The sequence below is a fragment of the Rhea americana genome, unplaced genomic scaffold (assembly GCF_003343005.1).
Source record: "Rhea americana isolate MKP2758 unplaced genomic scaffold, rheAme1 scaffold_89, whole genome shotgun sequence".
In the NCBI taxonomy this organism is placed as follows: domain Eukaryota; kingdom Metazoa; phylum Chordata; class Aves; order Rheiformes; family Rheidae; genus Rhea; species Rhea americana.
In genome coordinates this window covers 780474-798909 of record NW_028187077.1, presented here as the reverse complement: position 1 = coordinate 798909, position 18436 = coordinate 780474, and the positions used below count along the sequence as shown (strand labels likewise).

The 18436-nt window shown below is 41.1% G+C and overlaps 1 long non-coding RNA gene across 2 annotated transcripts in view; it reads right to left on the bottom strand.

Moving 5' to 3' along the window:
- Positions 1–18436, bottom strand: part of LOC146584874 (uncharacterized) — a 144996-nt gene that overhangs the window by 32615 nt on the left and 93945 nt on the right. The window lies entirely within an intron of this gene.

Here is an 18436-nt window from a genome sequence, read left to right as displayed (position 1 = left end):
ATTTGGCTGATAGCATCAGAATTTGAGCGGCAGCATGAAGCGCCCTGCCTGTGCAGGTACTGCGGAAACTAGAGACAGAGCTTTTGCCAGTCAGGACAGGAATGTTTGCTTAAGTGTAAGGAGAGAACCAGATCTGTGGCTGCTGTATCTGCAACGCGTCTCAGAGGGGTACGCAGGGCAAAAAAAGGACTTATTTAAAAAAAAGCTTTGTGTCCCGTGAAGGGAAAAACAAAAGCTTGCTAGAAAACGCAGTCCCCCCCCTACTGAAAACACGTTTTTGGTTTCCAGAAAAGTAGGGTACAGCCTGCGTGCCCCAGGTTGCCCAATGACAGGCAGGCTCATGGGCTGAATATCTACATGAGAGTTCGCTAAAGTAATTACTTCAATTATCTCGTTACCTTGGCAACCGCATAACACACACTGAGGCTTTGCTGAGTGACTCAGAGCAGGGGTTCGGGGCGGGCATGCCTGGCACGAGGCGCTGAGACCGGGCAGCGAGGCTCTCCTGCCACACCGCTCCACCACGGGGACGCGTGGCTTCGTAAAACAGGCTCCCTAAGCGACGGGCAGGGACGTACAGGCAGGGACGTCTTGGAGTCTGCTGCTGACCGCAAGGAGGATGCAACCCGAAATGCTCTCCGACACTCCTTGTCTGCTCTTGACAGGCGGCTTCTCAAACATTTGATGATGTCCAACAACTTAAGAACTGCGCAGGTGTTCTTCTGCAGCTACCAAGACAGGTCGCAAACTATATAACATCACTGGTGACACAGCTGTAATTCAGAGCAAGTGCCACTGCAGCCAAAAAGCCTAACTTGGATTAGTGCAAAAGAAAGCAAATGTGAAAAATATCATTTCAGCTTCTCAGGACTGTATATGGATTGTGTATTAAACTGCCATCACTGAGCCTAATCCTGTCCTGATTCCCAGTGTGAATCTGAGACACTATCACTATATTTTTGCGTCTTTTTTTGTCAACATTCAAGAATATTAGCTGATCAGAGATAGATAAACAGTTGTATTAAGAGTCTTCAAAATACAACAATGTTTAGCCTGAATAACTTATTTTATGTTAATACCAAGAACGGTGAATATAAAATCTTCATACTAATACACAAATAGCATTTTTATATATATATATATATATACATATATACATATCCTTATGCATATCTGCATAAAAATATCCTGAATAGATGGACCAAATTTTTGATTGTCTTATCTTAATTACATAGCAACGGCAAATATGCAGAAAGAGCAACAAAAATGATTCAAAGTTTCTGGGAAAGTTTGTATTAAGATGACGAGTAAGAAAAACATTTTATGTATTCAGTGAAGGAATTCAGTAACAGGAAACATAACAGAAATGTCTAAACCAGCGCTCACAATAACAAATGCTGATCTGGGGCTCTTCATCTTTTTTCACACTACCACAAGGAGAAGACCTGGTAAAATTTAAAGGAAGATAAAACTAAAAGGAAAACACGCAAGATATACACATTTTTGTTGCATACCCTCTTGCCATATACAACCCCTCACACATACTTCTTCAGCAGTATGTGCAGATGACAGAGTTTTAGGAAAACTAATATTTACTACACTTGCTAAATCCACAGCTTAAATGTGGAATCAAATCTCATGCGTCATGGCACAAACTGACTAAGTGGGAAGTGGCCACAAAGGAATCTCCCATCAGGCTGAATAAATCGCTGCAGAGTCACTCTCTTGCACGCCAGGGTTTCTTCCCTGGATTGCAGACAACAGCCCCGTGCTCCAGCAGGGAAGGATTGAGGGCTAGGAGAGCAGTTGTCCGACTAGTCCAGGCTTTGCTTGTAAGAATCTATCCTCCATATGCTAAAGCCTATGGCCTTTGAGAAATTGCCTTTTTATAGATGCTCGGACTTTTAAATGTAGAGTGAACTATATGAAAATATATTCGATAGTTAGATTCTTCTGAGATTTTGGAGTGGAAATCGTTATAAATATAGCACGACTGYGTTTTAACTGCTGCTCTTTTCCTCTCTTCTACCTTGGTTGTCTAGCTTTCTTTATTTTTAAATCGGAGAAAGCAATTCAGAAAATCACAATTTACCGAGCAAGCTGCAATAATCTGCTTTACCATCTTACTAACGTCACTGACTTAAATTAGGAAAAATGGAAGAAACGCAGCTCCTGTTGCTAACTTTATTTTCCATGAAGCTAGYAGTAGAGAAAGCAAGCTATGAACCTACACAGATGCTGAGCAGTTAGACGCTGAGATCTTGAAAACCAGCTGCATTGTAGCAGCAGCAATAAGGCACAAAAGTAACACCATTTCATCATGTAATCACAACAAATTATTTTTAATCACAAGCAGGCAGGATTCATAATGAGTTTTATAAAGTAAATCTAATGAGAACCCCAGCAACTCCCAGCTGATGAATTGCTTCAGAGGGCAAGGGAATACCTATAGGTCAGTTTACACACTTTGGCAGCAACATGCAAGCCAGTGGGGATAGCCAGAAGGAAATAAGGTCACAAATTGGCAGGGCAGCAGCTGCATTTATGAGTTTAAACAAGATTCAGTTGTTGAAAATCTACAACTTACAGGCCAAATCAGCAACTCATAGACCAAACTATGAATCTTCAACTCCAATGTTATTTCCATCTGAACATATGGATATGGACTCTGGAAGCTCCCCAGAGGCACACAGACAGGCATCTTAAAGCTTTTGAAAGAAAATGCCTCTGAAATACTAAATGGAATGAAAATATTAAATGGAATGGATTTATAACAAATGTCAAGAACTATCACAGAGCACGGCAACTCCTTAACTCTGAAAAATAAAATGGGTGCACTTGGGACACACACTAAGAACGAAGACAAACAACCACCACATTAGACATACCATAGGGTAACTGGAAGAGCGCACTGAAAGGACTGATGGTAGGATCTGCCAAACACTGTTTGGGGGACACTCAAGAGCAGTACAGGGATGACATAAGGTAGAGTCTGAGTCAAGACTCTTACAAAAATCTTCTATTGATTGATGAATCCATCTATCCACCCATCTATCCCTTGACACAAGAGAACACGATATGACATGAAAATATGATCTTGGTCCTAGTTAATATAAGGCTCTTTGACTAGTTGTGTGTTGTTGCAAGAATTAATTTCAGACTTTGCAGTCTGTACATAAATAAACAAAACTTTCTTAGATTTTTTTTTTCTAAGGACACAGTAGTTAAAATGTGGTATGCTTTTTCTGGATATTACTTCAGTTTACAGGTTCCTAGAAATATTAGCGCTATAGTGAACTGATATWTGAAATCCTGAGTTCATAGTTGACTACAGCTTAAAGGAAAAGGTAACGATTTTAGCAGGACTTAGACTCTGCCTTAACTTAGACTCCTAAGGTTTAAGGGCAGCAGCTGGAAAAATGACAGATTTTTTTTCAAYGAAAGAGTCAGGAAGTTGCCTTCCACCAAACTTCCTGTCCCATGTAAAGCAGTTTCCTGGCTGCTATTCATGCATGCATATAAATCCAAGCTAGCTGAATTCAAGGTATATAAAACACGGGGAACGCTGCTGCGCACAGAATGTGACGGGTGGGATCTTGACGGATTTAAGCTGTCACTATCAATCAAAGCTAGTGAAAAGGCTGCTTTCCAGGTGGCACAAACAAGCTCTGTTTGGAAATCCTGTCCTAGCATAGTTTCTTGCGATTGTGGGAAAATATTTTGTTTGTTTTCTGATCTGGATAGCAGGCTATCAGATGCTGTGAGCAATCCACCATATTGGACTAGAAACATAATCAGCATGAGGCCTGAAGCAGCAATCTCATATTCAAAGGAGAATGAGAGGGAAAATAATGAATTACTGGAACAGTACTGGACACTTCAGTAAGAACAGCAGTAATCTAATGAAAAAACTGACATTTATGGGAATCCACAGAGTTAGACATAGCTGTGGTGTCCTCTACTGTATCATTTTTCATAACGTTTAATTTCTGTTTACCTTCCAAAACAAACTATTGTAACTAATACGTTTATAATAACGAAGGAGGAGACAGCCAGGTTCAAGTAAAGAATAGTTTCCAAAATTCACACTTTTCCCAGATGGAATGCTTAATTAGGTTGTCAATTTTTTTTCTGTCACTGATTTGAAGGAAGAGCTGGGAAAAATGAACGATGCCTTGATTATTTCCGGTATAACTTCATAAAAAYATGATATGCTTAAACAAGGGCTTCATTTAATGCATTGTCCTTCACTAATCATGCAATTAACAGCTAAATAATCAAAACTTAGATATTCATGTGTATATATGTGTATACACACACATATACATATGAGAATGTCATATGAGAATATGACACCTTGGTTGCTTCTYGAGGGAAAGGTTGTGTATAGTGCCCCAAATGAGCCTGATAATCCATATCTTAGGGACAATCTCTCTTCAGCTTTTGTGGGTTGTCATTGCATTGGCACTGACACAGCACAGACCATGCCTGGGAGGAAGAGGCAGACAGCTTTCTCAGTGAAAGGCCTGTGACTATTTTGCAACTGCAAATTGTCCCAGACCTGAGGGATTATACTTAAGGAAGAATGCATTTGCCCTACGAAAATGCTAGCATGAAGACAAGAGTGCTCTGCAGTTTTGCAAGARCGACTCAGGCTGATCTACATTGCAAGAAAGTCTGTCTCATGCACACATTGACTCTGATCTCTTAATCTCATGGAGAAAAATGTATTTTTTRCATGTTCTCTTAGTTACTCAACAAGGAAGGCCTTACTCAGCATGTAGCAGTATTCAGCAATTCACCTTATTATATTGTCTTCTGTCTTCTTGCTCTGTGAACAAAACATTAACAAATGCTACCTTAATCTACTGGTGGTGAAGACTTCTTCCTCTTTGTCTCTATGATGCTAATAAGTCTGGCTGTTACTGCAATGATAAATATCTGTCGCACTCTCATCAAAGTCTCTTGTAGCTTTTTATCTCCCCTGCCACACTCAACCAGCCCAGTGCTCTTCTGTGGTATCACTGAAGAAGTGATTTCTTAAAGAAAGATAATCATGATATGGATCTGCTAGTTATGAAGTAATGTTTATTACTTCTGGATCAAAASACTGTCAGGAGAACATCTTTTAAAGCCAAGGCGTTCATCCAAAAAAGCTGTATGCCATTTCAGTAGTTAGCAATCTATTTTTTTGGCACTAGAACTTTGTTAATCATATGTTTCAGCTTGTTCCTTAAAAGCATTGATTTTGTTTCCAAACAAGTGACCAAGTAAATTAATAAAAGCAGTCAAACTCAAACCAAACAGTGAAGATTTCCTTAACTAAAGATTAAAGTCTTTAGTTCAAAATGAACTTGGCACTCATGGTAACTCTTTCTATTTCTAAAGGAGATGAACTGACATGCAAAATCAGCGTGCAGCAGAAATGCATTTCTTTCTGTCATGGTTTCTTTCAAATTTTAAATTATAGAGTGTACACAAAAGATTTCTCCAGGTTCAGTACAGAGCACAAAGGAAAATATTGACTTTGGAAACGTAACTCTCTTTCACTACAGCAAATATTGTTTTATACAGCATATTCATTGTTGTCTGAAGTCATCTATTGTTTGAGGACTACTTTGCAATGCTGAAAAATACTACATTTCCCCTTTGCTTCTAAACAAACTTGTCTGCTATTTGCAGCTCCTAGGCGCTTTGTGCAGTGGTCACAATTACAGTGTCAGCCACCATGTAGAGACTGGAATCAATCTCTCATTCTAAAAATAAGTCAGCACTGTGGCACTGTGGGGTAACTAAACGTTCAAACAACATTTTCTGTAAACTCAGCCAGCAGCACTTAGATTCAGGAAAGGACCAAACTATTTCAATGTATTCAGTTTAAAGAAAAAGAACAGTAGAAAATATGAAGTTATCCTTGTATCGAATTTGAGGGAGGGATTTGATTTAAAGAGCTCTATAAGTTATGGAGCAGATATGCTAAGAAGGCACTGCATTTGTGATACAATAGCTTTAAAGGAACTGTGATAGAGCTTTAAATCAAAAGATTTCATACAATTCCACACAAAACCTTTAGTGAAAGTATATAGCACTACGAGGATTTTATAACCAAAAAGGGACTCAAATTAAACATTCATAAACCCAAAGTGTCTCCACACCTTCTCCTAACTTGCGTTGGAGTAGTGTTTGAATGGCTAATGCTGTGCAGAGTTACTTGTTAAAGACACTAGGATTTACTTAGGTGTTCTGCTCCGAGGGCAGGAATCTCCGAGTCTGGAAAGCATTTAGGTTTCACAAAAGGATATGAGAAAACATTCCTGACAAAGCCTCCATGCTCCCACTTGATTTTAATTTTGAAATCGCATATTGCAAACTGCTGCGCTCTCTGAGCAAGCCTTTTGAGAGAGAGTGGTGTGTGCACTCATTTTCAGCTTTCTCTCCCTCTTGGTATTTAGGGGATTCTTTAGCGTTTGGCTGTAAAAGGCCCTGCCTGCCTCACGAGCACCCCTCACACCACATTGCATATCTGGAAAATCACTAACAGACAAATATTAGGAGAATCTGTTTCTTAAATCTGTTTTTTGAAACTTCCTGTGTTACTATTTTTTTTTAAGCGGGGTTTATCCCATGACCAATTTGGGATGTTAATGATTTGCATTTTGGAAACCAATCTTGATGGTTATTTATGTGCTATATCTCTATTTCAGTTATGAATTCAGCAGCTGGAATCCATATGGAAATGTTAGTCATTTCAATTCAGTGAAGACTTCTGCAGATAAGGGGTAGGAAATATGACCTCTTCTGCCTATTTGGGTTCTTAATCATATCATATTAAAAAAGAAATATATTTTGAACAGGATATCTTTCCTAATATTACATTTTACTATATCAATTTCAACCATCAACTTGGGCCCTGAAGCAGCAAGCATACAAACAAATATTTAATTTTAGAGTTGTGAGMAGGAATTAATGGGACTGGACTGGACTAGAGCTTTGAAGGAGCCTGACCTTGAGCAAGGCTTTTTTCCTGTAGGAACTTTCTTCTCTTCCACTTTCCTTCCTCATAAACAGTCCTGCCTAGGAAGCAGCTCATAAAAAGCCCTGTGACCTCCAGGAGCCACGCTGGCTCTCCGGCACACACAGATGCAGAACCGAGGCTCTGTTTGCTTGTAAATACCAAAGCTAACATACACTGGCAGCTTTGTTTCGGTGTCAAATAATGGTAGCTCAGCTGTAAGTACACTGTAAGGAAGATCACCAAGACCCAGCAGAGACCTGAAGATCCAACTCACCCACCAAACAAGCAGCCCACCACCCACCATAAGCACAGACGCTCCTACCCAGTCCTGCTATCTAGACAGAGATGGCAGTAGGCAACATTGATCTCGACTATTTACAAGGATCCCAAAAGCACACTGGACATCCTACACGACGGAGAAGAAAGCAAATAAACCTTGTACTGGAAAGCTAATAACCTCTGGAAAGATACAGCAAGAGATAGTATGAAAGGAGACAGATAATATGAGAGATAGGAAGAAAAAGATTTAGGCATATAAGACCCTGAGGTGACTTGGTAATCATGTCTTTGGTGGCAAGAGAGGAAATGTGTAAATTTTTACTGATTCAGTAAGGCTAAAATTCACTTCCGTGCAAGAGGCCAGCATAGGGTGTGCATAAGGGCTTTAGTAAAACATAAGTGGTTCTTAGGGGTGTGCACCGCTTTGGGATGGATTTCATGCACATGAGTGAAGTTAAACACAAGCTCTGCTGGGAGGAACAGGACCCTTTTTTAAGTATCAACAAGGAACATTGTGGCAAGCTAAACCAAACAGACATCAGAAGAAATATATATAATATATATATATATATATATATATATATACACACACACACACACACATTTCATTCTAGAGTCATTTATTCTCAGATATCAAAAAGATTTATTTCTCACACAGCCAGAATATTTGATTTCAAATGAGTATCCAGGCTCTTCCAGCCTCCCCCCCCCCGACTCCATAACCTTCAAATACAATTTTAGATGGCTTTATCAGGACAACAGGATATCATGCTTTCCTGACCGGACTTGGTCAGCAGAAGATGCAGGGGATGGTAAGAAGTGAAGCAGTCTGATTTCCTTTATGCCTGAGGAATGTAAATGAATTTCAGTTTCCAGCTAAGTATCAAACATCTGTAAGTTCACTTCCTCGAGAAGCTGACAAAATAAATTCAGCAGTAAAAGCAAGAAGAAAATGAGTCTGACAGATTCATTCTCATCTGGGCATCCTTTCATGGTTTACTCTTTGCCAAGCCATGATTGCAAAAGCAATTCCTTACACCCTTGAATAAATGCCATAGAGCTGTTCCAACAAGTACAACCAGATAAGTCAACATGGGGGTGCTGTATTTAATACAGTTGATAGCTGTGTGCAGAAGAGTTAGACACAAATGCCACTACTAGAAGTCCAAGGAAGCGTTGGAACTGACAGGAAAAATAATTATGGAGCTACAATGAGGCAGTGGAAAGAGAATGATGGAGAACTTGAAAATTACAAAAATATATGCTAGAATTTCAATCGAATAACCATCTTCCACTTGCTATGCCCCGTAGAAGAGGAATGAATTGTGCAAAACCTCCTCAGTGAGAGAGGAGGAATATGAAAACTATAACCTAATGTTACAAAATTTCTGATGACGTGGAAAATTCTTGTATTAGTAAAGAACATAGCTAGGTTTGTTGGTTTTCAAAAGTAAATGAAATGAACTGCCTGCCAGCTTTATTAAAACTGTTTAACAAGAAAAGATTTAGGCCAGTTTACCACAAATAGCTGTAAGATGCTGCCAAAACAAAATCTGTAACATCCTCACAAATCCCACACTTTAAAACCATAAGTTCTTCTGACAAAKGCAAGCCTGAGGATTTTGAACTTTCTTAACAGTAATGCTGCAATAATAAATGCCTTCTTTACTCAAAACCATTACTTGTTTTCAGAAACATGGACTACTGAATATAGATGGGTAAATATTTTCATATTATTATTGTTGTTGTTATTGTTATTATATTGTAAATCAGTGTCAAGCCCACCACTTGCTTCAGGTGAAGTTTTTTCCACTTTTCCATGTTGAACATTTCATTGTGAATATCATCTCTATTATATAAAAAATAGGTGAGAGAGGAAAAATATAGGGAAAAAAAACAGAGAAGAAAATGTTTATTTTGGGTTGATTTAATTATTTTCTTTGACCTGGTATGTTTTGTCTTTCTGTTTTCCTTAGGAAAAAGTGAATATTTTGTTTTAGGTCAAACAAAATGAATTTTTATTTACTTTCCAACTTGGCCAGTGAACCAAGRGAAATGGTCATATGCACAACGCTGCTTTTGGGTGCCATAACTGTGCTTGCCAAGATTCATTGGGCAGCAGCCGCTGCTGACCAAGACCAGCTCTTTGCTAATGTTTTAAGGGTGCCTTCGGCCGCCACTTGTGCCCCGAGCCAGGCTTGTGCTCACACATCGTCCCTCCTTGCTCTCCTTGTGCCCCAGGGCTGCCTGGCCCGTGGGAATCCTCCTCCTGCCCTCCCGCTCTGCAGGGCCTGTGGCCCCTCTGCTGCACCAGCTGGGCTTCTCCGAGCCACCGCGTATGCCACTTTTTCTGCCACTAGCAGTTCACCAAGCCATCAGTGCACCCCAGGAGCACGTTTCATTCTGTCACAGCTACACCAAAGTCAGGCACCTAGTTCTTTGGAGTTGGGTAAGGARGGGTAAGAAAGAAATGAGACTCGCCCCAGTTTCACCCTCGCAGGGACCATCAGGCCATAGCCACCTGAAGCCACAAGGTTAAAAATCTCAAGAMAAAGGGGAGTTTTGGGCACGCATTACCATCCTGAAATCCCTGAATGGTTAGCTATTTCCAAAACAGAAGTTTTCTGATGAAGAAAGGGAAAGAATCTGGCAAATCCAAAAATCTGACCTAATAGAAGCTTATTACGCGAATTTTATATCACCATTAATACTACCAGGTCACAGGCCAGCCTAGGTGAGTGATATACCCCTAGGAACCAACTAGTACTCTTAAGATGCAAAATTACTTTCTCTATGGCAAGTGTCCCAGCTCCCATGCCTAGTCTATGCATTCAGAGCACAGTCTTTAAGGCACAGAAGTGCCATGGAGTACAAACTAGAAGCTGTCTTTGCCACTGGTCCAGATCATTACATTCTCAGTACAACAGTTGACTCCACTTGTCCGACGAGGAGAAAACCAAGAGCCAGAGGCCAAGCAATTGCAAAGAGCCAGCCTTTCTGGGTGGTGCCRGCTTTCCATGTCCCTGCCTAGCCGGATCTCCCTCCTTCGGAGACAAGGTGGGGGCTGCGTTTCCCATAAGAAGAAACGTGTGGGTCCAAACAGAAGCACACATATTTACATATAGCAGAATCTGATATTTATGATGCATTGGTTTTCTTGGACTACAAAATGTCAGTCTTTCATGAGTACAGATACAAAGAAATATAATTGTTAAAAAGAATAGGCATTGGCATTCTTGCTCATTTTGATCTGGGAGAACCAAATCTGGGTAAGAATACATGCAAATATTACTTCATCATGGCATATTTTACCTCTACAGAAAATTAGATGTTTTCATACCCTCAGGGTCTGCCAGGACAGAATTTTTCCCTTCAGTATGGCTTTAGATGGTTTGTCCATCTGACTTTTAAAGGGCCCAAGTAGCAATATTTTCTACTGATTCTCCTGAGCAGGTTATTCAAGAGCTTCATAATTTTCAGCACTTGAAAGTTGTTCCCAGAAGTCAGTCCACATGTTACTTCATCTAAATCATCACAATATATGCACATATCTAGGAGGAGGGATCTTAAGTCCTGGTCTAAACATAATATCGGAAAAAATATGATATGGGAATAGGCTAGGCTAGGATATGATATGATAGGATATGACAGGATATGATAGGATGTGATATGAAGTTCAAGGAAATCACTGCTGCCTTGCTCAGAATGAAGACAGGAGCAAKCCTTTCCAATATGGATGCAAAATCTGTGACACCCAACAACCTCAATTTGGGATTTTGATTACTTTATACCTTACTTAACTAAGGAAGGTAAGGCAACCTGCACAAATTTTATCACCAGAAAAGCTTCTTGTCCTTCAGAGYCTTTCTGGAAATACGCACCATTGTTAGAGCACCTGCCTTTTAACCTGCGTATTAATGTATTTGTTCAGGTGACAAGTCTGCCAAACACAATGCATTTCATCATGCCTTCCTGCAGACAGAAGGGGGAAGGGAAAGGAGCAGAAGATGTTCATGCTGATTTGCAATTTGGTGCATAGATCATTTTGTAATCTAGGACGCACATGATGAGAGCATTTGAAACATCAAAGCAATAAGCCGAATCATCCAACAAAGCTCAGCTTACTCTCTTATTTAGCCACAAGCATCTCTACAATTTGCTTCAAGTTCACTGATTAATTTATTAATCTAGGTAGGAAGGTACTACTGCCCTATTACTTTGACAGAATAGAGAATTTATATGATCCATTGTGTTACATATTTCTCTTGTTTTAGTGCCTGTGGAAAGGAGATCCAACAGCACTGAAAATCACCGTGTTAAAAAAAAAATTAAAACTGCTCTGTTAAGCTTTAAAAAGCATTCGATTGTGATGTGCTAGTTCCAAAGAGCAGTTAAAGGAATAACTGCGAATCAGGAGCCTAATGTTGGCGCAGGAATCACAGTCTGGCTTGGCTATGCATTCTCTTGCAAATGTCTTTTTTTTCAGAACATGCACATGCTGCTCTGTTTGCAATGAAATACGTAATGACTGGTTTTGCACAGATATGTGTATAGGCTTTTGCCRTGGGTAATGAATGGAAGAATTAGCCCTCTTTCCTAATCTTACCAAAGCCAGTTCCTAGTACAAAGTTGCTACCTGGAAATTGGTATCTGGAGTGTAATTTCTAACAAAAGGAGCTGCCTAGCGCATCTTGTGACCACTTCTGTTTCTGCAACTCATGGACCTACAGAGGAAAACACCTTAACATTGTATATTACAGCTTTCTGCTCCAGTGAGTTTTCCTTTATTCAAGGTCCCCAGATCTACTACTGCTTGGCAAATAAAAAAAAGTATGCAAACAAAAGAGAAAGGTAAGAAGCTGTCGACAAAGTTCTGATTCAACAGATGATTTTAGCCTGAGTTAGATTCTTGTTTCTGATCTAGAGGTGGTATTTATCTGCTTAACAGGGAAAACTGCAAGCCCTACTGCCCTGCCAGGCTCCTGCCACAGCTGCATTGCAGTGATTTGTGCTGTGGCAGCGCAACAGGGCTCCGTGCAGAACCTCTGGCACATGCCTGCAGAGCCTGCCAAGGAACACGACCTTTCTACTGTCTGCCAACTCTCAGTTCACATAGGAAATCATTAAATTGGAGCCAAATATATTGTTGCAAAAACGAAGGACCTGGAAGGCCAACAGAACAATTGCCAGACAGGTTTGAATTGTAGGCTGTTCAGCACAGGGTAAATACTTTTGTTCTGTACTTGATAAATGTCCTAATAAAAGATTGCACCATTAAAATGGAAATACATACCAAGCTTGCGGTCTCTGCAATGGGGAGAGGCTGCCTACCGAAAGGTCTCCATGTACTCAAGACAAGATAAAAAGTCGCTGCTGAATCTCGGTGTAAGGAACAGATCAGTTTCCTCTTGGCTACGGTACAACCAATTCAGTTAACGCTGAAGCGTTTTGAAGTAAGAGAAGCAGCTGACATCTTTAAAACGAGCTGTAAAAAGCACKTGGGTCTTGCAGCGCTTGAGAAAGTCACCAGTGCTGAACTAGTCGCGACGGCAGCCATCACGCCGGTGTTTGACGGGGCCGTGCCTGTGCCCACAGCCCGCAGAGGAGCGGCTGGAGACGGCAGGCATGGCTCGGCCCCGTCCTCCGCTCCGAACCCCGCTTCTGCCGGCTTAGCGCCCCGCCGACACCGGGGTGAAGAGAACCCCGAAGGAAGAAAACTGCCGAGCAGCACGGAGCCCGCCTGCTGAACGTGTGTTTGCCTCCTCTCACCCCATCTCGCCCGGGCACCCGAGGGTGCGCGGAGGAGCAGGGTGTGGGAGCAGGTAGCTGCAGGGCGGCCGGGGGGATCGCGGGGCTGCTCCTCATCTCTGGCCAGCGCAGCGGTCCTGGCCAGACTCCGGGCGCAGAGCTGCGGAGGGACAAGCTTAGAGCTAGTTTTCTCCGGTGTGCTGAGTGTCTGGCATACTCTGTCATGCCACTCATACATTTTCCTATTTTTCTCTTTATTCATTTAGTTTTATTATTATTATTTCTTTCTTTCTTTCTTTCTTTTTTTTTTTTTTNATGAACAGTTCCTTAGCATGGAGTCTGCAGATCTGACAGAATAACGAAATTTAAAAAAAAAGCCTTTCTGCGAGGTAATTTGAACTCCAAAGTGGCTTTGGATTTAATGGTGTTTGCAGGCCGGTCGTGTTCGTTTTGCCTGTGCATTTCAGCACTCCAGCTTTCCTAGTGAGAATACGTATGGAAAGCGAATTTCAGGTAACAGCTCACTTTGGACGTTATAGTTGCTTTTTATGCCTGCCCTTTGCAAATCTCATTATACTGATTAGTTAGATAGATGGCAGAAGAACAAAAATTTCCCATGAGAGAAAACCTGCTGTAGTGAAATCAATGAGAGTTTTGCCAGCAGCCAGAATTTCAGCCCATTATTTGTAATGCAACAAACAAGACAGTCGCAGATTTCTAGTATCCATCTGCAAAAATAAGATTTCCTTTCAGAGGAAACTGGACAATAGTCAGATAATGAGTACATCTACAATTTGCGAAGAGGAGAAGAAAGAGTAGTTGTTTATTGTAGTGTGAGTTATTGGCTCAGGCTAGAATTCCAAAATAGAATTATTTTGCCTGCTTTATAGAGAATTTGAGTGAACTAAATCTGTTCTAGAGACATAACCCTAGTAGTCAATCTAAAATCCCTAATATGTATAATTTATACGATGGCTCTTTTTGCAGTTTGTAAAGTTGGCAGTCGAGGGAGAAAAAAAAAAGTGACCTTCTTCTCATGCAGCATTTAAAAACCCTGAAAAATATTGTGAGGAATTGGTGTGTTATTATTATGACACTAAATTCCAAACTGACATTTGGGGTAAGTGAGAAGTATTAGAGGTGGGAAAGGAATCAGGGTTATGGATGGGGGAGGAAAGGTTGCCTACTCCTTACAATATTTTATATTGGAACAACTAGCAAATTTAAAGAATTGCTTCTTTTCTCCTTTCTAGATCAGTTTTACTCTTGGATTAACCTTGCAACAAGTCTCGAGTTTATCTTTCCCTAAATGTTCAAGAGATTTCCTCCATTAAAACCCCTTCCTGTACACTGGGGTGTGTTTCAGACCTATTTTTTTGTGCAGTCAATGGATTAAAAATAAATAATGTAGAACTTTTAGAGAAAATACTGGGTCATCTAGTCACCAGTGACACGCTCCCAGCTTGTCACGCAGGAGCGGCCCCCGGCTGGGCGACGCGAGCTGGCTGCTGGGGCTGGCCACGAGCTCGCCCATCGCTCATCCAGCCTGCACTGAGCTCGCCGACAAGTGGCATGCTGAGGGCCAGTGCCCTTATTAAAACCATATCCCAAGCACTGGCAGAACAGGGGGAAAAAGAAAAACAAAAAAAGAAAGGCTACAAATATCCTGAGTATAAAATGTAGCAAAGTTTAGAAGTGAGTATGGTTCCTCACTACATTTCAAGGTGTTGGAGAATGTGACCAAAGATAAGCAGTGACTATAAACAGAGAATTCAGGTAGACTGCTCAATCTTTTTCCCTCAAGAACTACTTTTTTTGTGTCAGGAAAAATGACAATGTGAAAAAACAAATATTTAGAAGCAGATGGCATCTGCTACAGCGTACTGGGTTGCTGGGCTGTAGGCCCTCTCCAGGCTTCCTATCTCAGCACTGTTTCCTAGAGCAGGAAAACAACATGGGCAACCTAGGCGCTTAACACAGAAGTGCAATATCTCATTTTATAATCTCTTTACTTTATTGGCTCTAGGGAGAAGGGGAATTATTCAGAGAGGAATTGTGTAAGTGCTGTCTTTGTCAAACATGTGCAAAATGAGAAATAAACATTTAAAACAGCTGAAGGGCAAAGAAGGCACTGCCAAAAAATGCTTGTTGGAAAGAAGAAAATTAAATTTAAACCAAGTGCTACTAGTATTGCAAAAGAACAAGAAACAGAACCTTCTTCTATATACAGCACAGGAGCCACAAGGAAAAACCAGAGAAGGGAGAGGAAGAAAGTGCCAGACCTGACAGGGGAAATAGCACTGGCAGCGTCCTCGCAGGAGCATGCGTGCGGGAAACCAACTGTGAACCGGGACAGACTCAGGTAACCTCGATAAAAGCTTCTCTTCCTATCACTGCGCCTCACACCTAAATCTGGCAGCGGTGGGGCTGGCTCTGTGGCAGCCCCCCACATGGGAGCTGCTCTTTTGCATTGCAATTATTTATTTTGACACCCCCTCGCACACACCCCTTCCAGGCTGCCTCTTGCTAGCTTAGTCCAAATACAAATACAAATTAACATTTGCAAAATGGAGCCTAATTAGAACACAGTCACCTTGCTCTACTTTGTACCACAGAAGAGTCAGCCCAAACTCTAAGAAGCTCAAGCATATCTGCTACGTTTGCTAGCAGCTTTTGGAGCCAAAATCCGAAACATACAGCAAGGTCTGAGAGAGAAGCAGTAAGACTGTGAAATAATTCTAGCACAGCCTCTTTTCTTCTGTGGGTCCCTGTATATCTAGCTGAAGGGCGTATTTTCGAAAATGCCTCTTGGAGGTATCTCCGTAATTGTGCACATTCCAAAATCACTGGCCCATGCCTTAAATTTCTCATTTGCACAATGGACATGCTGCCTGCAGTTTCAGAACTGCCAACCAACCTGAAAGCTAGATTGGCGAATATTTGTAAATCATATATAACCGCTTTTGCTCCTGTAAGCAAATCTGGAAAGGTAGGTATTCAGAGACTGAAGAAAAGATTGTTGAGAAGATTGGGGTAGCTGTTGTTGGAATAGGAACAGGAATCTCTGGAAGATGTTCAGTTGTGCAGTGCCAGCTCAGCTTGCTTAAAGCCAGAGGTAATAACAACCATCTGTCTAAGTCATTTTCAGTGTTGTCAGGCACTGTAATTGTAGGTAATTTTGTGCATGAGTGTTTGATTACCTCAAGACTTCAGAAGTCAGTTTTACACCTTTTAAAAGACTGAAGTTCAGAGATTCTTTGAGGTGGAAGTTGCTTTCTGAGCAAAACCCCAATGCAGAATGTATTGGACTTGTCATTTTTATAAAAGGGCATTAAACTGAATTTCTATTTTAAGTTAAAGGAGAGTGGCACAAAGTGCCTAGGTTGTGGAAGGTTAAAAGAAAAGTGTCTGCATTTAGGGAAAGGTCATTCTATATCATGCTTGTAATCATGCCTTCGTGCACAGTTTACTAATGGCTTGATTTCAAAGTGGATTATAAATAAGTGAAAGGGGAAATGAAGGTCATCACTGTTCAGAGGCTGGAAGTTTGTCCAGGCAAATCTTTACCCTAGGTCATGAGGAATGGGACTGACCCCCCTTTGCAGATCCAATGCAGCTTCATGGTAAATGATGTGTGGGCACAAGCCGTAGCTTGCCGTAGCCGACAAGTTCCTCTCTTTGGAGGAGACATCTGCACTTGCTTTACACCTAAAATTTGCTCATCCCATCTGATTTTTGTCTTTCTGTACTACCTGTGGGGATAAAGAACAGCCAAGATCTACTTTGGCCTGGCAGCCTTTTTGTTATGATTACAAAATATCATAATATCTTGGTCAAAGGAAAGAACAGGGTGTTTAATTTCTCTCTCTTATTCTTTAYGGAGATGGGTCAGAGCCACAAAGTTTGGATCTAGAGCCATCATTGAACATTTTCAAAGCTGAGGGTTGTTTGGATATGGGCTTCCGGCTCAGGCCTATCTCTTAATGCTTTATACTATGCACTGCCAGACACATTTCAGATTTTGCAAAAGGATGAAGATGTAAATCTAGGTTCAATGGTCATGATGAGAAACTAGGGGAAGACATCTCCAAACAACATCTATTTAAACAAGAGAGTGGATTTTAGGTCATGTGTGTAATCTTTGTCTTAGCATATGTTTTCGACAAAGATCTGACAACTAAAGCTCTGCTAATTAAATACTTSGGGTGGGGGGAAGAAGAATTATGAACTCAAAAAACAAGTTATTTTCAGCTGCAAAACAAACATAAGATTTTAAGGGACCAAGTTATTGCACACACACTGGGAGAGGCCTCTTTGTCTTCTTAATTTTTAGGCTCAAGTAGACAGATGAGGAGACAAAGCAGCCAGAGAAATGGAGAGGCTGCGACGGTGAATGCAAAGCAGCACACAGCTCTCCTCTCCRCTGCAAACTACCACTGGGATAACGATCAGCAGTTGAGCTGCTGCTTACTTTGGCAGAAGCAAAGAGGGAAAGGCAGCCTTTCAGGCAGCCAGGAGAAAACCTGCAAAGAAGTAGCTGCTTCCTTCTTGCTGGTTGTATCTAGGGGAAAATGAAGGGAGGATCTGTTCTGGGGCTGCCACCTGCATCAGATTGAGGGAAGGGAGGATGTTCAGATTTGATCCTTCAGTCACGGACTCACACTATGGGGTGGGGGCTTGGAGTGAGCTTGGAGAAAAGGCTTTTGAAAGCTTCAGAAAAAGTGAGGAAGATGTTTCTTCTTACAGAGTAAGGTGTAGCCAAAAAGGTGAGGGATGTCACACTGAAGGCAGTCAGAAAGACCCAAGGAAAGGGGAGGAATATAATGAAGAGCAGAGGAAGGGATGGAATCAAAAGAAGAATAGAAAGGAGGAAAATCCTTGCAGATAGAGGTAGGGAAAGGGAATGACCACTATAAACAATGAACGAAAAACTAAGGAATAGACTGAAAGGAAAAGTGTAAGGAAAAAGGTGTTGCATGGCCAATACTGCCACRAAGGGGTGGGAGCACACTGGACCTGTTAGATGAGTGATCCCAGAAGATTTATTTCCAAGACTTTCCAGGGACCAGTCCCGGAGAACAGCTTCTGCAGCATCTCAGTGTCTCAGAATTGCAAGATAAATATGAGAATCATGTCGTGTCAGGCACTTAGTGCAACTCAAAACACGTTGCAAAAGTTTATATGTTAATAAAGTATATCTACATTTCAACCTCATTAAATGGCAATTGGAAGTATAAATGAGGGCTTCCTTCAGGAGAATATCAGGACAGGAGGTGGGAACAGGCTAATCTTAGGAGACACTGTCTCTTCACAGCTGGAATTTGGGAATAGCTCTTCAAATTCTATATCCAATTGTAAACTAAGCTATCCAAGTTTTGTAACTTCACTAATACA